We start from the raw sequence: 12,703 nt of genomic DNA on the forward strand, positions 1-12,703 counted from the left end.
TTTTGTACTGCTTCTTGCCAAAATTGTACGTGTGCACTTGTCGCATTTATTATACTTGTGAGGCCTTGTCCTTTTTTCCCATTAATTAAAGGAATCAAACAGATCGTCGAAAAATAATATGACGTCTGTTGTTCCAGCGGCACTCTGCGGTAATAACTTTTCACCGAATTGAGTTGTCATACTACCTATTACAAAATTTAATTGTTAATTTTTATTATTTATTTAATTTTTATTATTTATGTTACACTTTGCTACGGCAATCTTCATATTTTTTAACCGCAGAATTATTTACTTCCAAACTTTTACTTGCTACAAAAATTTTATTTTATATTGTATTAGTTTACTGTTTACCTTTATTCAAATTTAGCACCACATCCATAAAGTTCGCTACAGTGTGACTTAATATCTGTGTTGCATATTTCACTTTCATCTTTGGTATTAATGCAGGTATAACATGTTTCTTTGTTAATTTGGGCATCTGCCGCTGCCTCAGAAAGGAATACTGATCCATCTCGTATGCTTGTTCAATGTCCTTCCAACAAGCATATTGTTTATTCTTGTCTTTATTATATTTGACAAGTAAATCTTTTGTTAGGAGATTATTACGGACTCCTTTTTGTAAATGTACATAATCGTACAATGAAATAATTTCTTGGCCTTGTATCACAAATGTATTTCCTAAAAAAAACGCACAAAACATTATAGGTATATTACTCACTGTACAAGAAAAATTGCCAAATTAAAATCAATTTAATTGTTCACAATATGTAATTTACAATTGATATTATAATGTTTAATAAGTAAAAACATTAATGGATATATACTTACTAGGTTTCTTATGCTCCATATGCCGATGTTTATTAGCATTTTCAACCAATAAGTTGATACATGCTACATTCGGGCCTCCCTGATCACATACAGTGGCAACAGGCTTAAATCCAGATTTTATGATAAACATTAGCCACTGTTTAACCCTTTACGGCACAGCGGGATAGAATCTATCCCACCTAGATTACCACCATTTTTTCCGTTTTTAAGCCAGTTTTTAATCGATTTTTTCGGGTTTTTTTTGTAATTTCAATATTGTAACATGTCAGAGAATCTAAAATTACACGCAATTGGTGAATATTGTCACCGAATTTGTTGATATCAATAAACAAATGCTAAAAAATATCACTTTTTAAGCAAAAAATTCATTATTAGGAAAAGTATTTACCGAATTCATGTATAATATCATACATAGGGGCTTTCGGGGTCGCTGATCACGAATATGACCTCAGATTTTCAAAATTCAAAATTGCGGATCCAATATGGCGGACCGAATTCGTAAAAAGTTTCTTGCTCAAGCTGAAATTTGTTACTCGGGGGTTTTCGGGGTCGCTGATTACGAATATGACCTCAGATTTTCAAAATTTAAAATGGCGGATCCAATATGGCGGACCGAATTCGTAAAAAGTTTCTTGCTCAAACTGAAATTTGTCATTCGGGGGTTTTCGGGGTCGCTGATCACCAATATGACCTCAGATTTTCAAAATTTAAAATGGCGGATCCAATATGGCGGACCAAATTAGTAAAAATTTTTACCATAACCACCATTATTTTATGACATTGATCCGCCATATTGGATCCGCCATTTTGAATTTTGAAAATCTGAAGTCATATTCGTGATCAGCGACCCCGAAAACCCCCGAGTAACAAATTTCAGCTGTTTTCCGTGTAAAGAAAAATGTATGCTTCAAAGGGTTAACGCATCTCACAAGTTGTATAGCGTTATGTGGCACTATTGCAAAATCCATAACCAAGGGGTATATGGTTGCCAGATGTAAGACACCTCATATAAAACACTATGGCATGATCTGCAAATTTTCTAGTTCGTTTAATGCCCCTATCTTCAAAGCCAACAATATAGTCTCTTGATTTATCGTAATAAACGGCAGGTTTGAGAGACATTTCATCCCACAATAAAACGGTATATAAATCTAGTTTATTTGTCATTTCTTTAGTAGCCGAATCAAGATATCTGAATATAATGCTGTTACACCCAGGATATAAAGGAATATGTTTTAGTTGGGTATTTAATGTGGTTGTAGAAGGACACAGCAAGTATTTAGACAAAAATTTATAAGAGGCACGAGATCTCTTGTACAAGCCAATACAAAACATTTTATCCTCTATAGTGTAACGTCTTGCCTATCAGAAACACATAAAAATATTTATACTTTAAATACTTAAATACTAGGTGAAGATTATTAAAAATAGTTCAAATAAATCATTACTTGAATAAATCGTCAATTGAACAAAGTTTTCTTTAAATAACAAATAATGGAAATGTTTAAACTTCTTTTATTAAAAACTTGAAAAAAAAAATAGTGAGCAGAACATTTCCAATATTGCTCAGAAGACAGACAACAACATATATCTATGGCCATTAGTATTCATAGTTAGATCTATTTATATAATATATATAAATATATATATTATATATATATATTATATATGTGTGTGTGTGTGTGTGTGTGTGTGTGTGTGTGTGTGTGTGTGTGCGTGCGTGCGCGTGCGCGTGCGCGTGCGCGTGCGCGTGCGCGTGCGCGTGCGCGTGTGCGTGTGCGTGTATATATATACATATATATATATATATATATATATATATATATATACTTATTTAATTATATATATACATATATATAAACATATAAATATATATTCTATATATAGGGGAGACCGGGGCCTAACCGTCGCCGGGGTTGAACCGTCAAATCAAATATCTCGGAACCTGTATATTGTGCGAACTCGCTATTAACATTGTAAACGCTGCTTATGGTACCCATGTGACCAACGGAGTTTCGGCAGGTTACCTGCCGTGTTATGATTTTTACGAGGGCAAACGTGTTTTCGGAAGGTGAAAGTTACATTTTCTGCGCGTGGAAATTTTGTAATATCTGCAATAATATTTGCTCTCCAAATCTCGAGGTACGCGATTATAAAGAGTAATGCATGCTGAACACGAATCCAGTGTAGTTTTTTCATTATCGTTGATGTCTAATATTTCGTGGGCGATCAAACCTGAAACTTGTGTTTGGGGTTAATCCGTCAGTAAGCAGTCCGGGTGCATTTCCAAGGCATTTCCGGGTATTTCCAGGCTCACTACATATGGAATATGGATGAGACGGGAATTACAACCGTTTAGACACCGAATAGAGTCATCGGACGTCGAGGAGTGAAACAAGTCGGGCGAGTGACTTCTGCGGAAAGAGGAACCCTCGTAACTATTTTTTAATAATGTTTCGCATAAAAATTTTAAATAAATTTTTATATTTTTCTCTTAAAAAACAATTATTAAGATGTATCCTATCATTTTTCAGGATTAGATGTACGTATATGTATTGAAAATGCAGTGTGACGGTTAAACCCCGGCATTTTTGAGATTTCAATTTTTCCACCGTTGTCGTTTTTGCTCTATACCGGTTAAACAAAGCAACGTAGATAAAAATTTCCTATATAAATTTTGTAGCTAAAGGTTCACTCTTTACAGTAGTATACCACATTTAACTAAAATTATTTATTTTCTTGTTAAAAATCGGCACCGAAAAAAAACTGACGGTTAGGCCCCGGTCTCCCCTATATATAAATATTGTGACGGGACAAGTCACGTCCCCTGTCCAGACGGTAGCTCGGCCGAGGGGAGCGTCCGGGATGTCGCCTCCGCCCGAGCGGGGCGGGGCGACCGCGTCGTAATCGATTATCTTTTATTATCTTTTTGCGAGCTTTTTAGATGTTGAGTAGTTGGCTGATGGAAATTGTAACGGCTTGAGCCGCACCGTGGGAACTATCAGGGGGCATACTGTGGAGGAGTTGGCCGGCGGGCGGGTCACGCTTGGGCCCATTGTCGGTGTTGCTTGGAGCGACTCGCAGGGCGAGCGCTCAGCCCAATCGGCGCTGAGAAGCCCGATTACAGAAGAGATCGCCACGGATACTGCCTCCGGTTGACGTAACCATGGCCCGGCCAGCCTGGCAGTCGAATACCGGTCCCGAAGTCGCGGCCTGGTCAGCCGGACTCGAAGCAGCATTTAAATACACCGCCGGAGAGCGAGGAAGGCGCGAGGGGCGCCGACAGGAGCGGAAGGCGCTCAGTTCGGACGCGGCGCTCGCGAAGGGCCGATCGGTTGAGGAGGGCTCAAGCACGGCGCGCAGGCGCGCGGGCCCAGCGTGGTCTCGCCGGGCCAGAATCGTCACTGTCGTGTCAGCGTGGCGAGAGGAGACATCCTGAGGAGCTCCAGCTGCCGTACCTGCGACGACGAAAACTGTAAGGCCACTGCTCGAACATTTTATAATCAAGTAAGGTTCTTCTCAAGGCCGAGACCCGTCCGAGAGTCGCGTAAGATCGCGGAAGGCATGAGTACCGTAAGTAAATACCGGAAAGAAACTGACGGAGGGTCCGGCCGAGAGAGTGCGTAGTCGCCCCTCTCGAGAAACTGTACGCGACCGGCAGTCACCGCGGTATTAGAGCCACGCGGTAAATTCCGTCCCGCGATGCGGGAGCGCATATCGAGGATCGGCGGAGAGTCAGCCGTAGTACCGTGTACTGACCGGTAAGGCGGCGTAGAATCCGTGCATTATTACCGGAAATAAGTTGGCGCTGGAAGTTCATATTTTTTAATGAATTGTAGCTTAAACGATTGCTCCTTAATTGCTCCTTCAGATTCATGAATTGCTCCCCTTTTAAAATTAATATTTTTTAAAATATTTACAAAAAACAAAAATTAAAATTTTTACTCCAAAACATATTTCTAATAGCTTTGTGCAACTAAATCCGGCATCAAACGATTGCTCCTTATTGCTCCATCATTACTTTAGTGATTTATTGCATTTTTATTGAAAAATAAACTAATTAATTATTTCACAAGTGACAACGCCGCCACCTATCGGCCGCCTATCGTAACTATATGGTTCGGCAGCCAACGGCGGAAATATTCGAACGTAACATAACAGCTATATCGTTTATAACTATATCTCAAAGAGTTTAATCAACATTTTCGATTGATTTTTGATAGATAATTGTTCCTCGCTTGCTCTATTGGGATATTCAATCGCTCCATTCGTATAATTAATTTTGCATAATATTTTAGCAAAAAACTATTCAAATGCAATAAATCATTAAAGTAATGATGGAGCAACGCGTAGCAATTAAGGAGCAATCGTTTTATGTTGGATATACTTGCAGAAGACTGTGGAAAATGTATTTTTTCAAGAAAATGAATAGTTTTTTGCTAAAATATCATACAAAATTAATTATACGAATGGAGCGATTGAATATCCCAATAGAGCAAGCGAGGAACAATTAATCTATCAAAATCAATAGAAAATGTTGATTAAACTCTTTGAGATATAGTTATAAATGATAGAGCTGTCATGTTACGTTCGAATATTTCCGCCGTTGGCTGCCGAACCATATAGTTACGATAGGCGGCCGATAGGTGGCGGCGTTGTCACTTGTGAAATAATTAATTAGTTTATTTTTCAATAAAAATGCAATAAATCACTAAAGTAATGATGGAGCAATAAGGAGCAATCGTTTGATGCCGGATTTAGTTGCACAAAGCTATTAGAAATATGTTTTGGAGTAAAAATTTTAATTTTTGTTTTTTGTAAATATTTTAAAAAATATTAATTTTAAAAGGGGAGCAATTCTTGATTCTGAAATAGCAATTAAGGAGCAATCGTTTGAGCTATAATTCATTAAAAAATATGAACTTTCAGCGCCAACTTATTTCCGGTTACATTATTCGGGTATAGTGCGGTCGCATCCTGTATACTACGTTTCGTGTGATCGCGTCTTGTAGATTGCGTTCGAGTGATAGCGTGCGTTTTGTGTAATCGCGTTCTTTAGTGAGGTGTCCTTCGCGCCAATCGGACAGTATTGTCGCGGAACTGAGGAGTGTGTTTGCGTAATCAGGTTCTGGGGTGCGAGGCACTTATATTCGGTATGGCGGACTTCGCGAGGTATCGTCGCGTGATTGCGGGATACAATTCGCAGAGTTATTACGGACCATTCGCGAGACGTCGCGGAGGGTTATTACGGGACTACTCGCGAGACGTCGCGTGTAGCCACTACGGGACTATGTGCGAGACGTCGCGCGTAGTTAGGAGAATACGGGCGAGATACCAATCGCTTCCTTAAGTGTAGTCGTCGACGTGATTTATTGTGCATTCGTGTAATCGCGTCTTGTGCACTGCGTTCGTGTAATCGCGTCTTGTACATTGCATTCGTGTAATCGCGTCTTGTGCACTGCGTTCGTGTAATCGCGTCTTGTGCTCTGCGTTCGTGTAATTCGCGGCCATCAATTGTATTAGCCGATGTTATTTGCGTTATTGCTATTCGCGGTAATTAATCGTAGTAGTCGCCGTTATTCGGGAGGTGATTTATCATTCACCGATTCCTTCTGAAGTAACTTTGTTTTCTTTTGAAATACATTATATTTGTTATCCTTATTATTATTTGTGTGTGCTAATTGCGCTGCGCTCCCTCTCCTCCTTATATCCGATATCTAACAGCGATCTAAAACATTAGGAATTCACGCCTGAGATATTTGGCGTTTGGACCTAGTGTACCGTGGTGCGAGCATTCGCGCCTGGCGCTTATACCGAGCTTTAAAGGACATGCCTGGTCGAGCTACCAGTCTGTACCAATAATACCTTTTACCGATTTCTGAAATCTTTTGTGAATTGACGGCGCGCTCCTTCTCGGCGGGCGAGACCGAGGCGGACTCGTCGTCGTCATAATATATACAAATATTTATTTATTTATATATATAAATAAATGTGTGTATATATATATATATACATATATATATAATAGAAATAATGCCATTCCACCTGTGATCCAATTAGTGGTTGCTCTGCGGTTTTATGCAACTGGATCATTTCTTATGACTGTTGGTGATTTCTGTGGCATCAGCGAAGTAAGCGCTCATAGTATTGTTCATCGAGTTTCTCCTGCCATTGCTGCGTTAAGAAATCAATTTATAAAACTTACTACTTCACCAGAAGAAATTTGTCGAAATCAGCAAAAATTTTATCAAACAGTTATACGTGTTGTTGGTTGTATGGATTATACACATGTAAAAATTCAATCATATGGTAAGAATAATGTAATTGCAGGATATATAAACATATATAGGGGAGACCGGGGCTAGACCGCTAACGGGGTAAATCCGCCAAATCAAATATCTCGGAACCTGTATATTGTGCGAACTCGCTATTAACATTGTAAACGCTGCTTATGGTACCCATGTGACCAACGGAGTTTCAACAGGTTACCTGCCGTGTTATGATTTTTACGAGGGCAAACGTGTTTTCGGAAGGTGAAAGTGAAATTTTCTGCGCGTGGAAATATTGTAATATCTGCAATAATATTTGCTCTCCAAATCTCGAGGTACGGGATTATAAAGAGTAATGCATGCTGAACACGAATCCAGTGTAGTTTTTTCATTATCGTTGATGTCTAATATTTCGTGGGCGATCAAACCTGAAACTTGTGTTTGGGGCTTATCCGCCAGTAAGCACCCGGGGCTGGTCCGCCAGCTCGTCACTGTGGCGCGCCGGGCGCACGACTTCAGCTCACGGCGATTTCAGGTTAGGTTTCCCTCGAGCGTGATTCTATCTTCCCTTGCACGTGCGTCAGTTTGTGTAGGAGGGAAATGGTACGCACGTATCGTCGCAAAACGGGTGTTTTGGCCAACCGAAAAGATGGCGGACCGTTGTTTTCGAGATCGCTCGCGCTCACGGCACGTCGGCGAGGTACGGCGAGACACGGCACGGCTCTGAGATCCCGCGATTTCCGCGCGAGAGTTGACATGCCGCGCGCGCGGTAGATCGTCGTTGTTGGTCGTTGTGTCAGTGACAGTCGCGCGTGCGACCGCATCGTCCAGCGTTCGCCGCATCGTCTCGGCGTCATTGTCGCCGCCGTTGTAGTGGTGGTGGTGTCGGTGGTGGTCATCGTCGTCGTCGTCGTCGTCGTCGTCGTCGTCGTCGTCGTGGTCATCGTCGTCGTCGTCGTCGTCGTGGTGGTGGTCGTGGCCATTGTCGTCGTGGTGGTCGTGGCCGTCGTCGTCGTCGTCGTCGGCGCGTCGAGGAATCGGCGCGAGGACGCCGTCGAGTCGATAAAATGGTCGCGCTCCACCGCGAGCTTTTCTAACCCCCCTGTCGGTATTTATCGCTCACCCGCGAGAAACGCGGCTTGGTTAGGTTGCTCGAGGGTCCGCGCTGATCCTATGGCACCGGAACACCGTCACGCGTGTTCCCCGTGGTTGCCCGCGTTGACAATGTGACGTGCCGTTGGGGAGTTTACGATTTGGTTAACCTCTGTATTCACGTACCTAAATTGTTTTATGGAATAGGTAAAACAATTATTTTTTAATGTTTCGCATAAAAATTTGAAATAAATTTTTATTTTTCTCTTAAAAAACAATTATTAAAATGTATCCTATCATTTTTCAGGATTAGATGTACTTATATGTTTTGAAAATGCAGTGTAACGGATTAACCCCGGGGGGTGGCGGTTCAACCCCGGCATTTTTGAGATTTCAATTTTTGCACCGTTGTCGTTTTTGCTCTATACCGGTTAAACAAAGCGACGTAGATAAAAATTTCCTGTATAAATTTTGTAGCTAAAGGTTCACTCTTTACAGTGGTATACCACATTTAACTACAATTATTTATTTTGTTGTTAAAAATCGGCACCGAAAAAAAACTAACGGTCTAGCCCCGGTCTTCCCTATCTTGTTTTTACAAAGTTTCTTTATATTCTATAAGGTGGAGAAACCAGTGAGTCGTACCGTAATAGAAAAGGATTTTTTTCAATAAACGTACAAGTGATTATTAATGCAAGATTGGAAATAATTGACATAGTAGCGCGTTGGCCCGAATCTACTATTTTTAATCACTCAAGAATTAAAACATTGTTTGAATTGGGTACATTTGGTGACGGTTTACTCTTTGGAAATTCCGGTTATCCAAATTTACCATACTTGATGACTCCGGTACTAAATCCCACAACACCAGCAGAGTATTATATTTGAACACGCTCAAAAATTGAAAGATGTTTTGGAATTTGGAAACAAACATTTGCAGTTTTGTCAATTGAAACACGTTTTCATATAGTTAAAAGGGCGCTTCCTGTTATTGTGGCAACAGCTGTTCTACATAATATTGCTCAACAGAAAGTTATTCCAAAATCCAATTAATCCCCAGATATACAATAATGCTGTTGCGCAAATGCGATATGTAAATAATGAGATAAATATCAATAATAAAAAAGATTTAATTTTGGAATATTTTAATAGGTAATGTTGATATGAATCAATTATAACATATAGGTAATCTTATATTTGATATTATGACTAATATATATTTCAATAATAACAGGTTACTGTAAAACATATAATTAAGAACAACATATTTGGAAACAGCAAATAAATGTTATCTGCGGGCAACTTTGAATCTGTTGGTGCATCCATATTTTGGTAAAAAAGGAGTAACGAATTGTAAAAATAATAATTAATGCCTAGAGAATGTTGCGTATATATTTTATTATAACATCTTTTAGTTTATTTTGAAACGTTACAACATAAGGAAACATTTTATAACAAACATGTTCTCTTCTTCATACAAAATATCTTTCCCTGCTTAACATTAAGAGGAATGAGAAATGATAACTACCACATTTTATTTCTCATTTAATAACAGAAAACAAATTATTTTGTATGTTTCTGCTTATACTTTGAAATAAAAAAGTAATGCACATAAAACGTAAAAATTAAAATTATTTATTATTGTAATACTGTTTATATATTTTAGTATTATAGTTAAGGGGATCCTGGAGTGACGGCCGAACTCCGACGGAAAAGCGCACTCATCTAAGCGGAATTAAAAATATCGATTATTTTGATCATTATGTCTTTATCCAACGAGATCCTACGAGATATCTGTCCTTGTCAGATTGCAACGCCATGTACACTGACAAGGGAACGGTCGGGGGTGTCCGAGACCGATTTGGATGCGCTTTGGATATGTTGTTGAGCATAAAAAAATATTAGACTCGTATTTTTTTTTTGCGGCTTATCTCGACGTTTATTGGTCGAAAAAACCCGATTTAGAACCTACCCGATTTGGATGCGCTTTGAATATGTTGTTGAGCATCAAAAAACATTAGACACGTGTTTTTTTTTGCGGCGTATCTCGACGTTTAGGGGTTGAAACAACCCCTCGAAAATAACGGATTTTATAGTTTTTAGCGAATATCTTCGAAAATATAAGGCGTATGAAAAAAAGTTTGGTACAAAAGGTTTATGGCTTTTTGTGCTCTTTACAATGGCGTAATCAGATTTTTCAAATTTGTCACATTTTTTAATTTAACCCCACCCCCACCTATTATTTTTGCCAAATATAACAATTTTTCCAACGCAAATTTAAGAGCGTCAAATGCCAAATACATCCATGTGTATTTTTATTATGATACCATTATTAGATTTTTGGCAAGACGAGATGATATGTGGTATAGGCGTCGCGCTGTAGGTAGGTGTTGCGTTATTTCTGTTCAAGTTGCGCCGTACGCTTAAAAATTTCCATTTCAACTCCGGGATGACCGAAAGCGCTGATGCGAAGGCCAGCGCAAGGCTATTTCGAGAGTCCTGGACTAGCAACGGAATGTCGACTCCGACATTATAAATACCGCCGAATTGTATCGGGCGGGCAGTCGCAAATTGGAAAGAGACGGTATCAAACCTAACAAAGACCACTCCATTAATTATAAAGTGCGTATTTATTTATATAATTAAAGTTCGAGACAAATATTTAATTTTAATATCTTTCAGAATGAAGTTTAATCCATACAATGTAATAATGCTACTTTCTGCAACTTTCACTGCTTTCAACTATTCACCTCTCTCTCTCTCTCTCCAAATTATGTTATGTACTTCTCGCTCAGCGACTCAAATCTATCTGCCGTCCGTCCGTGCCTTCCTTCAGAACGCGCGAAGGCTTTCCCCTACTCCATATAACCTTTCGGACTTCCTGCTTATTTATTTTCGTGCTAACGCTATCGAAATAGCGTAAACTCCTCGCTGTCAGCGCCTAGTGCTGACCTTCGCATCAGCGCTTTCGGTTGTCCCGGAGTTATAATTGGGATAGTGTATTATTGTAGCGGTTAATGTGACGCACGTTCAAATTTGCGACTGCCCGCTCGATCTTACAATTCGGCGGTGGTATTTATAATATCGGAGTCTACATTCCGTTGCTAGTCCAGGACTCTCGAAATAGCCTTGCGCTGGCCTTCGCATCAGCGCTTTCGGTCATCCCGGAGTTGAAATGGAAATTTTTAAGCGTACGGCGCAACTTGAACAGAAATAACGCAACACCTACCTACAGCGCGACGCCTATACCACATATCATCTCGTCTTGCCAAAAATCTAATAATGGTATCATAATAAAAATACACATGGATGTATTTGGCATTTGACGCTCTTAAATTTGCGTTGGAAAAATTGTTATATTTGGCAAAAATAATAGGTGGGGGTGGGGTTAAATTAAAAAATGTGACAAATTTGAAAAATCTGATTACGCCATTGTAAAGAGCACAAAAAGCCATAAACCTTTTGTACCAAACTTTTTTTCATACGCCTTATATTTTCGAAGATATTCGCTAAAAACTATAAAATCCGTTATTTTCGAGGGGTTGTTTCAACCCCTAAACGTCGAGATAAGCCGCAAAAAAAAAAAATACGAGTCTAATATTTTTTGATGCTCAACAACATATCCAAAGCGCATCCAAATCGGTCTCGGACACCCCCGACCGTTCCCTTGTGAGTGTGTGTACGCATCCATAAAATCTGCGATCAGTGAAAATCTTTCTTATTAGGCTTTTAATCTTAGTTTCAATGATTTAACGTTGTTCTTTGATCTAGTCCGATTAATGGGGTATTTTCGATTTGTACACGTAAGCTATATAATTCGTATATTAAGCGAAAGTTTCCATGAAGTGACAGCTCTAGATACAAAAGGTTAGGTACACCAAGTAGTATCAAATATAATTTTTAATTTTTTTAAGTTTTTAGTCTTCAATTTACCACTTCACCCATCATTTCTGTATGTACTTTAAACGTGTTAAAGGGATTTCAAATCTGTAAAGCCAATTCGAAGAAAATCATACACCTATAAATATCGGTCATTGCTGTCGCTCCAGAATCCCCTTAACTTATAAAAAAAAACTTATTTTTGTACTTTGTTTTTGGCTTATAATTTAAAAGTTATATCACTCTGTACTTTACATTTATTTTTTATTATTTTTAATAAATCGATTTTTAACTTCTCTTTTTCTAATTTAGCTTTTAGTATTTCTATTTCATAATTTCTTTTTTTTTCTATATCTGCTTTCAAGATACCTGCTAATTCAGTTTTTGCTTCATCTAATGTCTTGTCGTCTTCAAGCTTCCTTTTTGTAGGTTTTACATTTTTTGATGTCGTCGGTATATTTTCTTTCAACGGAGAACTTATTTTAGATTTCAATTTTTGTCTATCCCAAGTTTTCCAATCACTAATTTGTTTATTTTTCATTAGATACTAAAAATTTAAAGCAGATAGTAAACTCTCACAGATCTTCCATATTTTTTTATTTTTTTATAACTTGCTGTAAATACCTGCGCCGGAT

At 38.8% G+C, this 12,703-nt stretch overlaps 1 pseudogene; it reads left to right on the forward strand.

Moving 5' to 3' along the window:
- Positions 1 to 3,994: 3,994 nt before the first annotated feature.
- LOC139784041 (putative nuclease HARBI1) lies at positions 3,995 to 9,345 on the forward strand (annotated as a pseudogene).
- Positions 9,346 to 12,703: the final 3,358 nt, after the last annotated feature.

The sequence above is a fragment of the Temnothorax nylanderi genome, unplaced genomic scaffold, assembly GCF_030848795.1.
Source record: "Temnothorax nylanderi isolate EJ_2023f unplaced genomic scaffold, tnyl_v1.0 TNYL_tig0576_pilon, whole genome shotgun sequence".
Taxonomy (NCBI): Eukaryota; Metazoa; Arthropoda; class Insecta; order Hymenoptera; family Formicidae; genus Temnothorax; species Temnothorax nylanderi.